We start from the raw sequence: 19051 nt of genomic DNA, 5'->3' as shown, positions 1-19051 counted from the left end.
TTCTTATTGAAGATGAAACACAGAAATAGCATCGGAATTAAATACAAAAGGCACAAAGCCGACTTAAGTACAAGAAGACTGACTCTTCTTACTGACTATGTTTTGAGCCATTCTTGTGACACAAGTTATAGATTCCGATGCTTCACTCCAGGTTTACTGTATCCCTTGGACCTTCTTATTGACGATGAACCACAGAAATTGCATCGGAATTAAATAAAAATGGCACAATGCCGACTTAAGTACAAGAAGACTGACGCTAGTTACTGTCTATGTTTTGAACCATTCCTGTGACACTAGTTATAGATTACGATGCTTCACTACAGGTTTACTGTATCCCTTGGACCTTCTTATTGACGATGGAACACAGAAATTGCATCGGAATTAAATACATAAGGCACAATGGCGACTTAAGTACAAGAAGTCTGACTCTTCTTACTGACTATGATTTGAACCATTCATGTGACACTAGTTATAGATTCCGGTGCTTCACTTCAGGTTTACTGTATCCCTTGGACCTTCTTATTGACGATGAAACACAGAAATTGCATCGGAAATAAATACAAATGGCACAATGCCGACTGAAGTACAAGAAGACTGAGTCTTCTTACTGACTATGTTTTGAACCATTCCTGTGACACTAGTTATAGATTCTGATGCTTCACTTCAGGTTTGCTGTGTCCCTTGGACCTTCTTATTGACGATGAAACACAGAAATTGAATCGGAATTAAATACAAAAGGCACAAAGCCGACTTAAGTACAAGAAGACTGACTCTTCTTACTGACTATGTTTTGAACCATTCCTGTGACACTAGTTACAGATTCCGATGCTTGACTTCAGATTTACTGTATGCCTCTGACCATCTTATACACGATGAAACACAGAAATTGCATCGGAATTAAATACTAAAGGCACAATGCCGACTTAAGTACAAGAATACTGACTCTTCTTACTGACTATGTTTTGAGCCATTCTTGTGACACTAGTTATAGATTCCGATGCTTCACTCCAGGTTTACTGTATCCCTTGGCCCTTCTTATTGACGATGAAACACTGAAATTGCATCGGAATTGAATACAAAAGGCACAATGCCGATTTTAGTACAAGAAGACTGACTCTTCTTACTAACTATGTTTTGATTCATTCGTGTGACACTAGTTATAGATTCCGCTGCTTCACTTCAGGTTTACTGTATCCCTTGGACCTTCTTATTGTCGATGAGACATAGAAATTGCATCGGAAATAAATACAACAGGCACAATGCCGACTTAAGTGCAAGAAGACTGACTCTTCCTACTGTCTATGTTTTGAACCATTCCTGTGGCACTACTTATAGATTCCGATGCTTCACTCCAGGTTAACTGTATCCCTTGGACCTTCTTATTGACGATGCAACACAGAAATTGCATCGGAATTAAATACAAAAGTCACAATGCCGACTTAAGTACATGAAGACTGACTCTTCTTACTGACTATGTTTTGAACCATTCCTGTGACACTAGTTATAGATTCCGATGCTTCACTTCAGGTTTACTGTATCCCTCTGACCTTCTTACTGACGATGAAACACAGAAATTGCATCGGAATTAAATACAAAAGGCACAATTCCGATTTAAGTACAAGAAGACTGACTCATCTAACTGTCTATGATTTGAACCATTCATGTTACACTAGTTATAGATTCCAATGCTTCACTCCAGGTTTACTGTATCCCTTGGACCATCTTGTTGACGATGAAACACAGAAATTGCGTCGGAATTAAATACAAAAGGCACAATGGCGACTTAAGTACAAGAAGTCTGACTCTTCTTATTTACTATGATTTGAACCATTCATGTGACACTAGTTATAGATTCCGGTGCTTGACTTCAGGTTTACTGTATCCCTTGGACCTTCTTATTGACGATGAAACACAGAAATTGCATCGGAAATAAATACAAAGTCACAATGCCGACTTAAGTACAAGAAGACTGGCTCTTCTTACTGACTATGTATTGAACCATTCCTGTGACACTAGTTATAGATTCCGATGCTTCACTTCAGGTTTACCGTATCCCTTGGACCCTCTTATTGACGATGAAACACAGAAATTGCATCGGAATTAAATACAAAAGGCACAATTCCGACTTATGTACAAGAAGACTGACTCTTCTTACTGACTATGTTTTGAACCATTCCTGTGACACTAGCTATAGACTCTGATGCTTCACTTTAGGTTTATTGTATCCCTTGGACCTTCTTATTGAAGATGAAACACAGAAATTGCTTCGGAATAAAATACAAAAGGTACAATGCCGACTTAACCACCAGAATACTGACTCTTCTTACTGTCTATGTTTTGAACCATCCCTGTGACACTAGTTTTAGATTCCGTTGCCTCACTTCCGGTTTTCTGTATCCCTTGGACCTTCTTATTGACGATGAAACACTGAAATTGCATCGGAATTAAATACAAAAGGCACAATGCCGACTTAAGTACAAGAAGACTGACTCTTCTTACTGACTATAATTTGAACCATTCCTGTGGCACTAGTTATAGATTCCGATGCTTCACTTCAGGTTTACTGTATCCCTTGGATCTTCTTATTGACGATGAAACACAGCAATTGCATCGGAAATAAATAGAAAAGGCACAATGCCGACTTAAGTGCAAGAAGACTGACTCTTCCTACTGTCTATGTTTTGAACCATTCCTGTGGCACTACTTATAGTTTCCGATGCTTCACTCCAGGTTAACTGTATCCCTTGGACCTTCTTATTGACGATGAAACACAGAAATTGCATCGGAATTAAATACAAAAGTCACAATGCCGACTTAAGTACAAGAAGACTGACTCTTCTTACTGACTATGTATTGAACCATTCCTGTGACACTAGTTATAGATTCCGATGCTTCACTTCAGGTTTACTGTATCCCTCTGACCTTCCTATTGACGATGAAACACAGAAATTGCATCGGAATTAAATACAAAATTCACAATTCCGAATTAAGTACAAGAAGACTGACTCTTCTTACTGTCTATGTCTTGAACCATTCATGTGACGCTAGTTATAGATTCCGATGGTTCACTCCAGGTTTACTGTATCCCTTGGACCTTCTTATTGACGATGAAACACTGAAATTGCATCGGAATTAAATACTTAAGGCACAATGGCGACTTAAGTACAAGAAGTTTGACTCTTCTTACTGATTATGATTTGAACCATTCATGTGCCACTAGTTATAGATTCCGTTGCTTCACTTCAGGTATACTGTATCCCTTGGACCTTCTTATTGACGATGAAACACAGATATTGCATCGGAAATAAATACAAATGGCACAATGCCGACTGAAGTACAAGAAGACTGAGTCTTCTTACTGACTATGTTTTCAACCATTCCTGTGACACTAGTTATAGATTCTGATGCTTCACTTCAGGTTTACTGTGTCCCTTGGACCTTCTTATTGACGATGAAACACAGAAATTGCATCGGAATTACATACAAAAGGCACAAAGCCGACTTAAGTACAAGAAGACTGACTCTTCTTACTGACTATGTTTTGAACCATTCCTGTGACACTAGTTACAGATTCCGATGCTTGACTTCAGATTTACTGTATGCCTCTGACCATCTTATACACGATGAAACACAGAAATTGCATCGGAATTAAATACTAAAGGCACAATGCCGACTTCAGTACAAGAATACTGACTCTTCTTACTGTCTATGTTTTGAACCATCCCTGTGACACTAGTTATAGATTCCGATGCTTCACTTCAGGTATACTGTATCCCTTGGCCCTTCTTATTCACGATGAAACACTGAAATTGCATCGGAATTGAATACAAAAGGCACAATGCCGATTTTAGTACAAGAAGACTGACTCTTCTTACTAACTATGTTTTGATTCATTCGTGTGACACTAGTTATAGATTCCGCTGCTTCACTTCAGGTTTACTGTATCCCTTGGACCTTCTTATTGTCGATGAGACATAGAAATTGCATCGGAATTAAATACAAAAGGACAATGCCGACTTAAGTACAAGAAGACTGACTCTTCCCACTGTCTATGTTTTGAACCATTCCTGTTACACTAGTTATAGATTCCGATGCTTCACTTCAGGTTTACTGTATCCCTTGGTCCTTCTTATTGACGATGAAACACAGAAATTGCATCGGAATTAAATACAAAAGGCGCAATTCCGACTTATGTACAAGAAGACTGACTCTTCTTACTGACTATGTTTTGAACCATTCCTGTGACACTAGCTATAGACTCTGATGCTTCACTTTAGGTTTATTGTATCCCTTGGACCTTCTTATTGACGATGAAACACTGAAATTGCATCGGAATTAAATACAAAAGGCACAATGCCGACTTTAGTACAAGAAGACTGACTCTTCTTACTGAGTATTTTTGATTCATTCCTGTGACTCTAGTTATAGATTCCGTTGCCTCACTTCAGGTTTACTGTATCCCTTGGACCTTCTTATTGACGATGAAACACTGAAACTGCATCGAAATTAAATACAAAAGGCACAATGCCGACTTAAGTACAAGAAGACTGACTCTTCTTACTGACTATAATTTGAACCATTCCTGTGGCACCAGTTATAGATTCCGATGCTTCAGTTCAGGTTTACTGTATCCCTTGGATCTTCTTATTGACGATGAAACACAGCAATTGCATCGGAATTAAATAGAAAAGGCACAATGCCGACTTAAGTGCAAGAAGACTGACTCTTCCTACTGTCTATGTTTTGAACCATTCCTGTGGCACTACTTATAGATTCCGATGCTTCACTCCAGGTTAACTGTATCCCTTGGACCTTCTTATTGACGATGCAACACAGAAATTGCATCGGAATTAAATACAAAAGTCACAATGCCGACTTAAGTACATGAAGACTGACTCTTCTTACTGACTATGTTTTGAACCATTCCTGTGACACTAGTTATAGATTCCGATGCTTCACTTCAGGTTTACTGTATCCCTCTGACATTCTTACTGACGATGAAACACAGAAATTGCATCGGAATTAAATACAAAACGCACAATTCCGATTTAAGTACAAGAAGACTGACTCATCTAACTGTCTATGATTTGAACCATTCATGTTACACTAGTTATAGATTCCAATGCTTCACTCCAGGTTTACTGTATCCCTTGGACCATCTTGTTGACGATGAAACACAGAAATTGCGTCGGAAATAAATACAAAAGGCACAATGGCGACTTAAGTACAAGAAGTCTGACTCTTCTTATTTACTATGATTTGAACCATTCATGTGACACTAGTTATAGATTCCGGTGCTTGACTTCAGGTTTACTGTATCCCTTGGACCTTCTTATTGACGATGAAACACAGAAATTGCATCGGAAATAAATACAAAGTCACAATGCCGACTTAAGTACAAGAAGACTGGCTCTTCTTACTGACTATGTTTTGAACCATTCCTGTGACACTAGTTATAGATTCCGATGCTTCACTTCAGGTTTACCGTATCCCTTGGACCCTCTTATTGACGATGAAACACAGAAATTGCATCGGAATTAAATACAAAAGGCACAATTCCGACTTATGTACAAGAAGACTGACTCTTCTTACTGACTATGTTTTGAACCATTCCTGTGACACTAGCTATAGACTCTGATGCTTCACTTTAGGTTTATTGTATCCCTTGGACCTTCTTATTGAAGATGAAACACAGAAATTGCTTCGGAATAAAATACAAAAGGTACAATGCCGACTTAACCACCAGAATACTGACTCTTCTTACTGTCTATGTTTTGAACCATCCCTGTGACACTAGTTTTAGATTCCGTTGCCTCACTTCCGGTTTTCTGTATCCCTTGGACCTTCTTATTGACGATGAAACACTGAAATTGCATCGGAATTAAATACAAAAGGCACAATGCCGACTTAAGTACAAGAAGACTGACTCTTCTTACTGACTATAATTTGAACCATTCCTGTGGCACTAGTTATAGATTCCGATGCTTCACTTCAGGTTTACTGTATCCCTTGGATCTTCTTATTGACGATGAAACACAGCAATTGCATCGGAAATAAATAGAAAAGGCACAATGCCGACTTAAGTGCAAGAAGACTGACTCTTCCTACTGTCTATGTTTTGAACCATTCCTGTGGCACTACTTATAGTTTCCGATGCTTCACTCCAGGTTAACTGTATCCCTTGGACCTTCTTATTGACGATGAAACACAGAAATTGCATCGGAATTAAATACAAAAGTCACAATGCCGACTTAAGTACAAGAAGACTGACTCTTCTTACTGCCTATGTATTGAACCATTCCTGTGACACTAGTTATAGATCCCGATGCTTCACTTCAGGTTTACTGTATCCCTCTGACCTTCTTACTGACGATGAAACACGGAAATTGCATTGGAATTAAATACAAAAGGCACAATTCCGAATTAAGTACAAGAAGACTGACTCATCTTACTGTCTATGATTTGAACCATTCATGTGACACTAGTTATAGATTCCAATGCTTCACTCCAGGTTTACTGTATCCCTTGGACCTTATTATTGACGATGAAACACAGAAATTGCTTCGGAATTAAATACAAAAGGCACAATGGCGACTTAAGTACAAGAAGTCTGACTCTTCTTACTTACTATGATTTGAACCATTCATGTGACACTAGTTATAGATTCCAGTGCTTGACTTCAGGTTTACTGTATCCCTTGGACCTTCTTATTGAAGATGAAACACAGAAATAGCATCGGAATTAAATACAAAAGGCACAAAGCCGACTTAAGTACAAGAAGACTGACTCTTCTTACTGACTATGTTTTGAGCCATTCTTGTGACACAAGTTATAGATTCCGATGCTTCACTCCAGGTTTACTGTATCCCTTGGACCTTCTTATTGACGATGAACCACAGAAATTGCATCGGAATTAAATAAAAATGGCACAATGCCGACTTAAGTACAAGAAGACTGACGCTACTTACTGTCTATGTTTTGAACCATTCCTGTGACACTAGTTATAGATTACGATGCTTCACTACAGGTTTACTGTATCCCTTGGACCTTCTTATTGACGATGGAACACAGAAATTGCATCGGAATTAAATACATAAGGCACAATGGCGACTTAAGTACAAGAAGTCTGACTCTTCTTACTGACTATGATTTGAACCATTCATGTGACACTAGTTATAGATTCCGGTGCTTCACTTCAGGTTTACTGTATCCCTTGGACCTTCTTATTGACGATGAAACACAGAAATTGCATCGGAAATAAATACAAATGGCACAATGCCGACTGAAGTACAAGAAGACTGAGTCTTCTTACTGACTATGTTTTGAACCATTCCTGTGACACTAGTTATAGATTCTGATGCTTCACTTCAGGTTTGCTGTGTCCCTTGGACCTTCTTATTGACGATGAAACACAGAAATTGAATCGGAATTAAATACAAAAGGCACAAAGCCGACTTAAGTACAAGAAGACTGACTCTTCTTACTGACTATGTTTTGAACCATTCCTGTGACACTAGTTACAGATTCCGATGCTTGACTTCAGATTTACTGTATGCCTCTGACCATCTTATACACGATGAAACACAGAAATTGCATCGGAATTAAATACTAAAGGCACAATGCCGACTTAAGTACAAGAATACTGACTCTTCTTACTGACTATGTTTTGAGCCATTCTTGTGACACTAGTTATAGATTCCGATGCTTCACTCCAGGTTTACTGTATCCCTTGGCCCTTCTTATTGACGATGAAACACTGAAATTGCATCGGAATTGAATACAAAAGGCACAATGCCGATTTTAGTACAAGAAGACTGACTCTTCTTACTAACTATGTTTTGATTCATTCGTGTGACACTAGTTATAGATTCCGCTGCTTCACTTCAGGTTTACTGTATCCCTTGGACCTTCTTATTGTCGATGAGACATAGAAATTGCATCGGAAATAAATACAACAGGCACAATGCCGACTTAAGTACAAGAAGACTGACTCTTCCCACTGTCTATGTTTTGAACCATTCCTGTTACACTAGTTATAGATTCCGATGCTTCACTTCAGGTTTACTGTATCCCTTGGACCTTCTTATTGACGATGAAACACAGAAATTGCATCGGAATTAAATACAAAAGGCGCAATTCCGACTTATGTACAAGAAGACTGACTCTTCTTACTGACTATGATTTGAACCATTCCTGTGACACTAGCTATAGACTCTGATGCTTCACTTTAGGTTTATTGTATCCCTTGGACCTTCTTATTGACGATGAAACACTGAAATTGCATCGGAATTAAATACAAAAGGCACAATGCCGACTTTAGTACAAGAAGACTGACTCTTCTTACTGAGTATGTTTGATTCATTCCTGTGACACTAGTTATAGATTCCGCTGCTTCACTTAAGGTTTACTGTATCCCTTGGACCTTCTTATTGACGATGAAACATAGAAATTGCATCGGAATTAAATACAAAAGGCACAATGCCGACTTAAGTACAAGAAGACTGACTCTTCTTACTGCCTATGTTTTGAACCATTCCTGTGGCACTAGTTATAGATTCCGATGCTTCAGTTCAGGTTTACTGTATCCCTCTGACCTTCTTATTGAAGATGAAACACAGAAATTGCATCGGAATTAAATACAAAAGGCAAATTCCGACTTATGTACAAGAAGACTGACTCTTCTTACTGACCATGTTTTGAACCATTCCTGTGACACTAGCTATAGACTCTGATGCTTCACTTTAGGTTTATTGTATCCCTTGAACCTTCTAATTGAAGATGAAACACAGAAATTGCTTCGGAATTAAATACAAAAGGCACAATGCCGACTTAAGTACAGGAATACTGACACTTCTTACTGTCTATGTTTTGAATCATCCCTGTGACACTAGTTATAGATTCCGATGCTTCACTTCAGGTTTACTGTATCCCTTGGTCCTTCATATTGACGATGAAACACTGAAATTGCATCGGAATTAAATAGAAAACGCACAATGCCGATTTTAGTACAAGAAGACTGACTCTTCTTACTGACTATGTTTTGATTCATTCCTGTGACACTAGTTATAGATTCCGCTGCTTCACTTCAGGTTTACTGTATCCCTTGGACCTTCTTATTGACGATGAAACATAGAAATTGCATCGGAATCAAATACAAAGGGCACAATGCCGACTTAAGTACTAGAAGACTGACTCTTCCCACTCTCTATGTTTTGAACCATTCCTGTTACACTAGTTATAGATTCCGATTCTTCACTTCAGGTCTACTGTATCCCTTGGATCTTCTTATTGACGATGAAACACAGCAATTGCATCGGAATTAAATAGAAAAGGCACAATGCCGACTTAAGTACAAGAAGACTGACTCTTCCTACTGACTATGATTTGAACCATTCCTGTGACACTAGCTATGGACTCTGATGCTTCACTTTAGGTTTATTGTATCCCTTGGACCTTCTTATTGAAGATGAAACACAGAAATTGCTTCGGAATTAAATACAAACGGCACAATGCAGACTTAAGTACAAGAATACTGACTCTTCTTACTGTCTATGTTTTGAACCATACCTGTGACACTAGTTATAGATTCCGTTGCTTCACTTCAGGTTTACTGTATCCCTTGGACCTTCTTATTGACAATGAAACACTGAAATTGCATCGGAAAATAAATACAAAAGGCACAATGCCGACTTTAGTACAAGAACACTGACTCTTCTTACTGAGTATGCTTTATTCATTCCTGTGACACTAGTTATAGATTCCGCTGCTTCACTTCAGGTTTACTGTATCCCTTGGACCTTCTTATTGACGATGAAACATAGAAATTGCATCGGAATTAAATACAAAAGACATAATGCCGACTTAAGTACAAGAAGACTGACTCTTCTTACTGACTATTTTTGAACCATTCCTGTGGCACTAGTTATAGATTCCGATGCTTCACTTCAGGTTTACTGTATCCCTTGGATCTTCTTATTGACGATGAAACACAGCAATTGCATCGGAATTAAATAGAAAAGGCACAATGCCGACTTAAGTGCAAGAAGACTGACTCTTCCTACTGTCTATGTTTTGAACCATTCCTGTGACACTAGCTATAGACTCTGATGCTTCACTTTAGGTTTATTGTATCCCTTGAACCTTCTTATTGAAGATGAAACAGAGAAATTGCTTCGGAATTAAATACAAAAGGCACAATGCCGACTTAAGTACAGGAATACTGACTCTTCTTACTGTCTATGTTTTGAATCATCCCTGTGACACTAGTTATAGATTCCGATGCTTCACTTCAGGTTTACTGTATCCCTTGGTCCTTCATATTGACGATGAAACACTGAAATTGCATCGGAATTAAATAGAAAACGCACAATGCCGATTTTAGGACAAGAAGACTGACTCTTCTTACTGACTATGATTTGATTCATTCCTGTGACACTAGTTACAGATTCCGCTGCTTCACTTCAGGTTTACTGTATCCCTTGGACCTTCTTATTGACGATGAAACACAGCAATTGCATCGGAATTAAATAGAAATAGCACAATGCCGACTTAAGTGCAAGAAGACTGACTCTTCCTACTGTCTATGTTTTGAACCATTCCTGTGGCACTACTTATAGATTCCGATGCTTCACTTCAGGTTAACTGTATCCCTTGGACCTTCTTATTGACGATGAAACACAGAAATTGCATCGGGATTAAATACAAAAGTCACAATGCCGACTTAAGTACAAGAAGACTGACTCTTCTTACTGACTATGTTTTGAACCATTCCTGTGACACTAGTTATAGATTCCGATGCTTCACTTCAGGTTTACTGTATCCCTCTGACCTTCTTACTGACGATGAAACACAGAAATTGCATCGGAATTAAATACAAAAGGCACAATTCCGAATTAAGTACAAGAAGACTGACTCTTCTTACTGTCTATGATTTTAACCATTCATGTGACACTAGTTATAGATTCCAATGCTTCGCTCCAGAATTACTATATCCATTGGACCTTCTTATTGACGATGAAACATAGAAATTGCATCGCAATTAAATACAAAAGGCACAATGCCGACTTAAGTACAAGTGGACTGACTCTTCTTACTGACTATGTTTTGAACCATTTTTGTGACACTAGTTATAGATTCCGATGCCTCACTCCAGGTTTACTATATCCCTTGGACCTTCTTATTGACGATGAAACATAGAAATTGCATCGGAATTAAATACAAAAGGCACAATGCCGACTTAAGTACAAGTGGACTGACTCTTCCTACTGTCTATGTTTTGAACCATTCCTGTGTCACTAGTTACAGATTCCGATGCGTCACTCCAGGTTTACTATATCCCTTGGACCTTCTTATTGACGATGAAACACAGAAATTGCATAGGAATTAAATAGAAAAGGCACAATGCCGACTTGAGTACAAGAAGACTGACTCTTCCTACTGTCTATGATTTGAACCATTCCTGTGACACTAGTTATAGATTCCGATGCTTCACTTCAGGTTTACTGTATCCCTCTGACCTTCTTATTGACGATGTAACACTGAAATTGCATCGGAATTAAAGTAAAAAGGCACAATGCCGACTTTAATACAAGAAGACTGACTCTTCCTACTGACTATGTTTTGATTCGTTCCTGTGACACTAGTTATAGATTCCGCTGCCTCACTCCAGGTTTACTGTATCCCTTGGACCTTCATATTGACGATGAATTACAGAAATTGCATAGGAATTAAATAGAAAAGGCACAATGCCGACTTAAGTACAAGAAGACTGACTCTTCCTACTGTCTATGTTTTGAACCATTTCTGTGACTCTAGTTATAGATTCCGGTGCTTCACTTCAGGTTTACTGTATCCCTCTGACCTTCTTATTGACGATGAAACACAGAAATTGCAACGGAATTAAATACAAAATTCACAATTCCGAATTAAGTACAAGAAGAATGACTCTTCTTATTGTCTATGTTTTGAACCATTCATGTGACGCTAGTTATAGATTCCGATGCTTCACTCCAGGTTTACTGTATCCCTTGGACCTTCGTATTGACGATGAAACACAGAAATTGCATCGGAATTTAATACAAAATGCACAATGGCGACTTAAGTACAAGAAGTCTGACTCTTCTTACTGACTATGATTTAAACCATTCCTGTGACACTAGTTATAGATTCCGGTATTCACTTCAGGTTTACTGTATCCCTTGGACCTTCATATTGACGATGAAACACAGAAATTGCATCGGAAATAAATACAAAAGGCAGAAAGCCGACTTAAGTACAAGAAGACTGACTCTTCTTACTGACTATGTTTTGAACCATTCCTGTGACACTAGTTATAGATTTCGATGCTTGACTGCAGATTTACTGTATGCCTCTGACCTTCTTATACACGATGAAACACAGAAATTGCATCGGAATTAAATACTAAAGGCACAATGCAGACTTAAGTACAAGAATACTGACTCTTCTTACTGTCTATGTTTTGAACCATACCTGTGACACTAGTTATAGATTCCGTTGCTTCACTTCAGGTTTACTGTATCCCTTGGACCTTCTTATTGACAATGAAACACTGAAATTGCATCGGAAAATAAATACAAAAGGCACAATGCCGACTTTAGTACAAGAACACTGACTCTTCTTACTGAGTATGCATTATTCATTCCTGTGACACTAGTTATAGATTCCGCTGCTTCACTTCAGGTTTACTGTATCCCTTGGACGTTCTTATTGACGATGAAACATAGAAATTGCATCGGAATTAAATACAAAAGACATAATGCCGACTTAAGTACAAGAAGACTGACTCTTCTTACTGACTATGTTTTGAACCATTCCTGTGGCACTAGTTATAGATTCCGATGCTTCACTTCAGGTTTACTGTATCCCTTGGATCTTCTTATTGACGATGAAACACAGCAATTGCATCGGAATTAAATAGAAAAGGCACAATGCCGACTTAAGTGCAAGAAGACTGACTCTTCCTACTGTCTATGTTTTGAACCATTCCTGTGACACTAGCTATAGACTCTGATGCTTCACTTTAGGTTTATTGTATCCCTTGAACCTTCTTATTGAAGATGAAACACAGAAATTGCTTCGGAATTAAATACAAAAGGCACAATGCCGACTTAAGTACAGGAATACTGACTCTTCTTACTGTCTATGTTTTGAATCATCCCTGTGACACTAGTTATAGATTCCGATGCTTCACTTCAGGTTTACTGTATCCCTTGGTCCTTCATATTGACGATGAAACACTAAAATTGCATCGGAATTAAATAGAAAACGCACAATGCCGATTTTAGTACAAGAAGACTGACTCTTCTTACTGACTATGATTTGATTCATTCCTGTGACACTAGTTACAGATTCCGCTGCTTCACTTCAGGTTTACTGTATCCCTTGGACCTTCTTATTGACGATGAAACACAGCAATTGCATCGGAATTAAATAGAAATAGCACAATGCCGACTTAAGTGCAAGAAGACTGACTCTTCCTACTGTCTATGTTTTGAACCATTCCTGTGGCACTACTTATAGATTCCGATGCTTCACTTCAGGTTAACTGTATCCCTTGGACCTTCTTATTGACGATGAAACACAGAAATTGCATCGGGATTAAATACAAAAGTCACAATGCCGACTTAAGTACAAGAAGACTGACTCTTCTTACTGACTATGTTTTGAACCATTCCTGTGACACTAGTTATAGATTCCGATGCTTCACTTCAGGTTTACTGTATCCCTCTGACCTTCTTACTGACGATGAAACACAGAAATTGCATCGGAATTAAATACAAAAGGCACAATTCCGAATTAAGTACAAGAAGACTGACTCTTCTTACTGTCTATGATTTTAACCATTCATGTGACACTAGTTATAGATTCCAATGCTTCACTCCAGAATTACTATATCCATTGGACCTTCTTATTGACGATGAAACATAGAAATTGCATCGCAATTAAATACAAAAGGCACAATGCCGACTTAAGTACAAGTGGACTGACTCTTCTTACTGACTATGTTTTGAACCATTTTTGTGACACTAGTTATAGATTCCGATGCTTCACTCCAGGTTTACTATATCCCTTGGACCTTCTTATTGACGATGAAACATAGAAATTGCATCGGAATTAAATACAAAAGGCACAATGCTGACTTAAGTACAAGTGGACTGACTCTTCCTACTGTCTATGTTTTGAACCATTCCTGTGTCACTAGTTACAGATTCCGATGCGTCACTCCAGGTTTACTATATCCCTTGGACCTTCTTATTGACGATGAAACACAGAAATTGCATAGGAATTAAATAGAAAAGGCACAATGCCGACTTGAGTACAAGAAGACTGACTCTTCCTACTGTCTATGATTTGAACCATTCCTGTGACACTAGTTATAGATTCCGATGCTTCACTTCAGGTTTACTGTATCCCTCTGACCTTCTTATTGACGATGTAACACTGAAATTGCATCCGAATTAAATACAAAAGGCACAATGCCGACTTTAATACAAGAAGACTGACTCTTCCTACTGACTATGTTTTGGTTCATTCCTGTGACACTAGTTATAGATTCCGCTGCTTCACTCCAGGTTTACTGTATCCCTTGGACCTTCATATTGACGATGAATTACAGAAATTGCATAGGAATTAAATAGAAAAGGCACAATGCCGACTTAAGTACAAGAAGACTGACTCTTCCTACTGTCTATGTTTTAAACCATATCTGTGACTCTAGTTATAGATTCCGGTGCTTCACTTCAGGTTTACTGTATCCCTCTGACCTTCTTATTGACGATGAAACACAGAAATTGCAACGGAATTAAATACAAAATTCACAATTCCGAATTAAGTACAAGAAGAATGACTCTTCTTACTGTCTATGTTTTGAACCATTCATGTGACGCTAGTTATAGATTCCGATGCTTCACTCCAGGTTTACTGTATCCCTTGGACCTTCGTATTGACGATGAAACACAGAAACTGCATCGGAATTTAATACAAAATGCACAATGGCGACTTAAGTACAAGAAGTCTGACTCTTCTTACTGACTATGATTTAAACCATTCCTGTGACACTAGTTATAGATTCTGGTGCTTCACTTCAGGTTTACTGTATCCCTTGGACCTTCTTATTGACGATGAAACACAGAAATTGCATCGGAAATAAATACAAAAGGCAGAAAGCCGACTTAAGTACAAGAAGACTGACTCTTCTTACTGACTATGTTTTGAACCATTCCTGTGACACTAGTTATAGATTTCGATGCTTGACTGCAGATTTACTGTATGCCTCTGACCTTCTTATACACGATGAAACACAGAAATTGCATCGGAATTAAATACTAAAGGCACAATGCCGAATTAAGTACAAGAAGACTTACTCTTCTTAATGTCGATGTTTTGAACCATTCCTGTGACACTAGTTATAGATTCCGAGCTTTACTCCAGGTTTACTGTATCCCTTGGACCTTCTTATTGACGATGAAACACAGAAATTGCATAGGAAATAAATAGAAAAGACACAATGCCGGCTTAAGTACAGGAAGACTGACTCTTCCTACTGTCTATGTTTTGAAACATTCCTGTGACACTAGTTATAGATTCCGGTGCTTCAGTTCTGGTTTACAGTATCCCTCTGACCTTCTTATTGACGATGAAACACAGAAATTGCATCGGAATTAAATACAAAAGGCGCAATTCCGACTTATGTACAAGAAGACTGACTCTTCTTACTGACCATGTTTTGAACCATTCCTGTAACACTAGCTATAGGCTCCGATGCTTCACTTTAGGTTTATTGTATCCCTTGAACCTTCTTATTGAAGATGAAACACAGAAATTGCTTCGGAATTAAATACAAAAGGCACAATGCCGACGTAAGTACAAGAATACTGACTCTTCTTACTGTCTATGTTTTGAACCATCCCTGTGACACTAGTTATAGATTCCGATGCTTCACTTCAGGTTTACTGTATCACTTGGACCTTCTTATTGACGATGAAACACTGAAATTGCATCGGAATTAAATACAAAAGGCACAATGCCGATTTTAGTACAAGAAGACTGACTCTTCTTACTGACTATGTTTTGATTCATTAATGTGACACTAGTTATAGATTCCGCTGCTTCACTTCAGGTTTACTGTATCCCTTGGACCTTCTTATTGACGATGAAACATAGAATTTGCATCGGAATTAAATACAAAAGGCACAATGCAGACTTAAGTACAAGAAGACTGACTCTTCCCACTGTCTATGTTTTGACCCATTCCTGTTACACTAGTTATAGATTCCGATGCTTCACTTTAGGTTTACTGTATCCCTTGGACCCTCTTATTGACGATGAAACACAGAAATTGCATCGGAATTAAATACAAAAGGCACAATTCCGACTTATGTACAAGAAGACTGACTCTTCTTACTGACTATGTTTTGAACCATTCCTGTGACACTAGCTATAGACTCTGATGCTTCACTTTAGGTTTATTGTATCCCTTGGACCTTCTTATTGATGATGAAACACAGAAATTGCTTCGGAATTAAATACAAAAGGCACAATGCCGACTTAAGCACAAGAATACTGACTCTTCTTACTGTCTATGTTTTGAACCATCCCTGTGACACTAGTTTTAGATTCCGTTGCCTCACTTCAGGTTTACTGTATCCCTTGGACCTTCTTATTGACGATGAAGCACTGAAATGGCATTGGAATTAAATACAAAAGGCACAATGCCGACTTAAGTACAAGAAGACTGACTCTTCTTACTGACTATAATTTGAACCATTCCTGTGGCACTAGTTATAGATTCCGATGCTTCACTTCAGGTTTACTGTATCCCTTGGACCTTCTTATTGACGATGAAACACAGAAATTGCATCGGAATTAAATACAAAAGGCACAATATCGACTTAAGTACAAGAAGTCTGACTCTTCTTACTGACTATGATTTGAACCATTCATGTGACACTAGTTATAGATTCCGGTACTTCACTTCAGGTTTACTGTATGCCTTGGACCTTCTTATTGACGATGAAACACAGAAATTGCATCGGAAATAAATACAAAAGGCACAATGCCGACTGAAGTACAAGAAGACTGACTCTTCTTACTGACTATGTTTTGAACCATTCCTGTGACACTAGTTATAGATTCTGATGCTTCACTTCAGGTTTACTGTGTCCCTTGGACCTTCTTATTGACAATGAAACACAGAAAATGCATCAGAAATAAATACAAAAGGCACAAAGCCGACTTAAGTACAAGAAGACTGACTCTTCTTACTGACTATGTTTTGAACCTTTCCTGTGACACTAGTTATAGATTTCGATGCTTGACTGCAGATTTACTGTATGCCTCTGACCTTCTTATACACGATGAAACACAGAAATTGCATCGGAATTAAATACTAAAGGCACAATGCCGAATTAAGTACAAGAAGACTGACTCTTCTTACTGACTATGTTTTGAACCATTCCTGTGACACTAGCTATAGACTCTGATGCTTCACTTTATGGTTATCGTATCCCTTGGACCTTCTTATTGAAGATAAAACACAGATATTGCTTCGGAATTAAATACAAAAGGCACAATGCCGACTTAAGCACAAGAATACTGACTCTTCTTACTGTCTATGCTTTGAACCATCTCTGTGACACTAGTTTTAGATTCCGTTGCCTCACTTCAGGTTTACTGTATCCCTTGGACCTTCTTATTGACGATGAAACACTGAAATGGCATCGGAATTAAATACAAAAGGCACAATGCCGACCTAAGTACAAGAAGACTGACTCTTCTTACTGACTATAATTTGAACCATTCCTGTGGCACTAGTTATAGGTTCCGATGCTTCACTTCAGGTTTACTGTATCCCTTGGATCTTCGTATTGACGATGACACACAGCAATTGCATCGGAATTAAATAGAAAAGGCACAATGCCGACTTAAGTGCAAGAAGACTGACTCTTCCTACTGTCTATGTTTTGAACCATTCCTGTGGCACTACTTATAGACTCCGATGCTTCACTCCAGGTTAACTGGATCCCTTGGACCTTCTTATTGACGATGAAACACAGCAATTGCGTCGGAATTAAATACAAAAGGCACAATTCCGACTTATGTACAAGAAGACTGACTCTTCTTACTGACCATGTTTTGAACCATTCCTGTAACACTAGCTATAGGCTCTGATGCTTCACTTTAGGTTTATTGTATCCCTTGAACCTTCTTATTGAAGATGAAACACAGAAATTGCTTCGGAATTAAATACAAAAGGCACAATGCCGACTTAAGTACAAGAATACTGACTCTTCTTACTGTCTATGTTTTGAACCATCCCTGTGACACTAGTTATAGATTCCGATGCTTCACTTCAGGTTTACTGTATCACTTGGACCTTCTTATTGACGATGAAACACTGAAATTGCATCGGAATTAAATACAAAAGGCACAATGCCGATTTTAGTACAAGAAGACTGACTCTTCTTACTGACTATGTTTTGATTCATTCCTGTGACACTAGTTATAGATTCCGCTGCTTCACTTCAGGTTTACTGTATCCCTTGGACCTTCTTATTGACGATGAAACATAGAATTTGCATCGGAATTAAATACAAAAGGCACAATGCCGACTTAAGTACAAGAAGACTGACTCTTCTTACTGACTATGTTTTGAACCTTTCCTGTGACACTAGCTATAGACTCTGATGCTTCACTTTAGGTTTATTGTATCCCTTGGACCTTCTTATTGATGATGAAACACAGAAATTGCTTCGGAATTAAATACAAAAGGCACAATGCCGACTTAAGCACAAGAATACTGACTCTTCTTACTGTCTATGTTTTGAACCATCCCTGTGACACTAGTTTTAGATTCCGTTGCCTCACTTCAGGTTTACTGTATCCCTTGGACCTTCTTATTGACGATGAAGCACTGAAATATCATCGGAATTAAATTCAAAAGGCACAATGCCGACTTAAGTACAAGAAGACTGACTCTTCTTACTGACTATAATTTGAACCATTCCTGTGGCACTAGTTATAGATTCCGATG

This window comes from Schistocerca americana, unplaced genomic scaffold (genome assembly GCF_021461395.2).
Source record: "Schistocerca americana isolate TAMUIC-IGC-003095 unplaced genomic scaffold, iqSchAmer2.1 HiC_scaffold_22, whole genome shotgun sequence".
NCBI classification, from domain to species: Eukaryota; Metazoa; Arthropoda; class Insecta; order Orthoptera; family Acrididae; genus Schistocerca; species Schistocerca americana.
Note: the sequence above shows the minus strand (reverse complement) of the source record.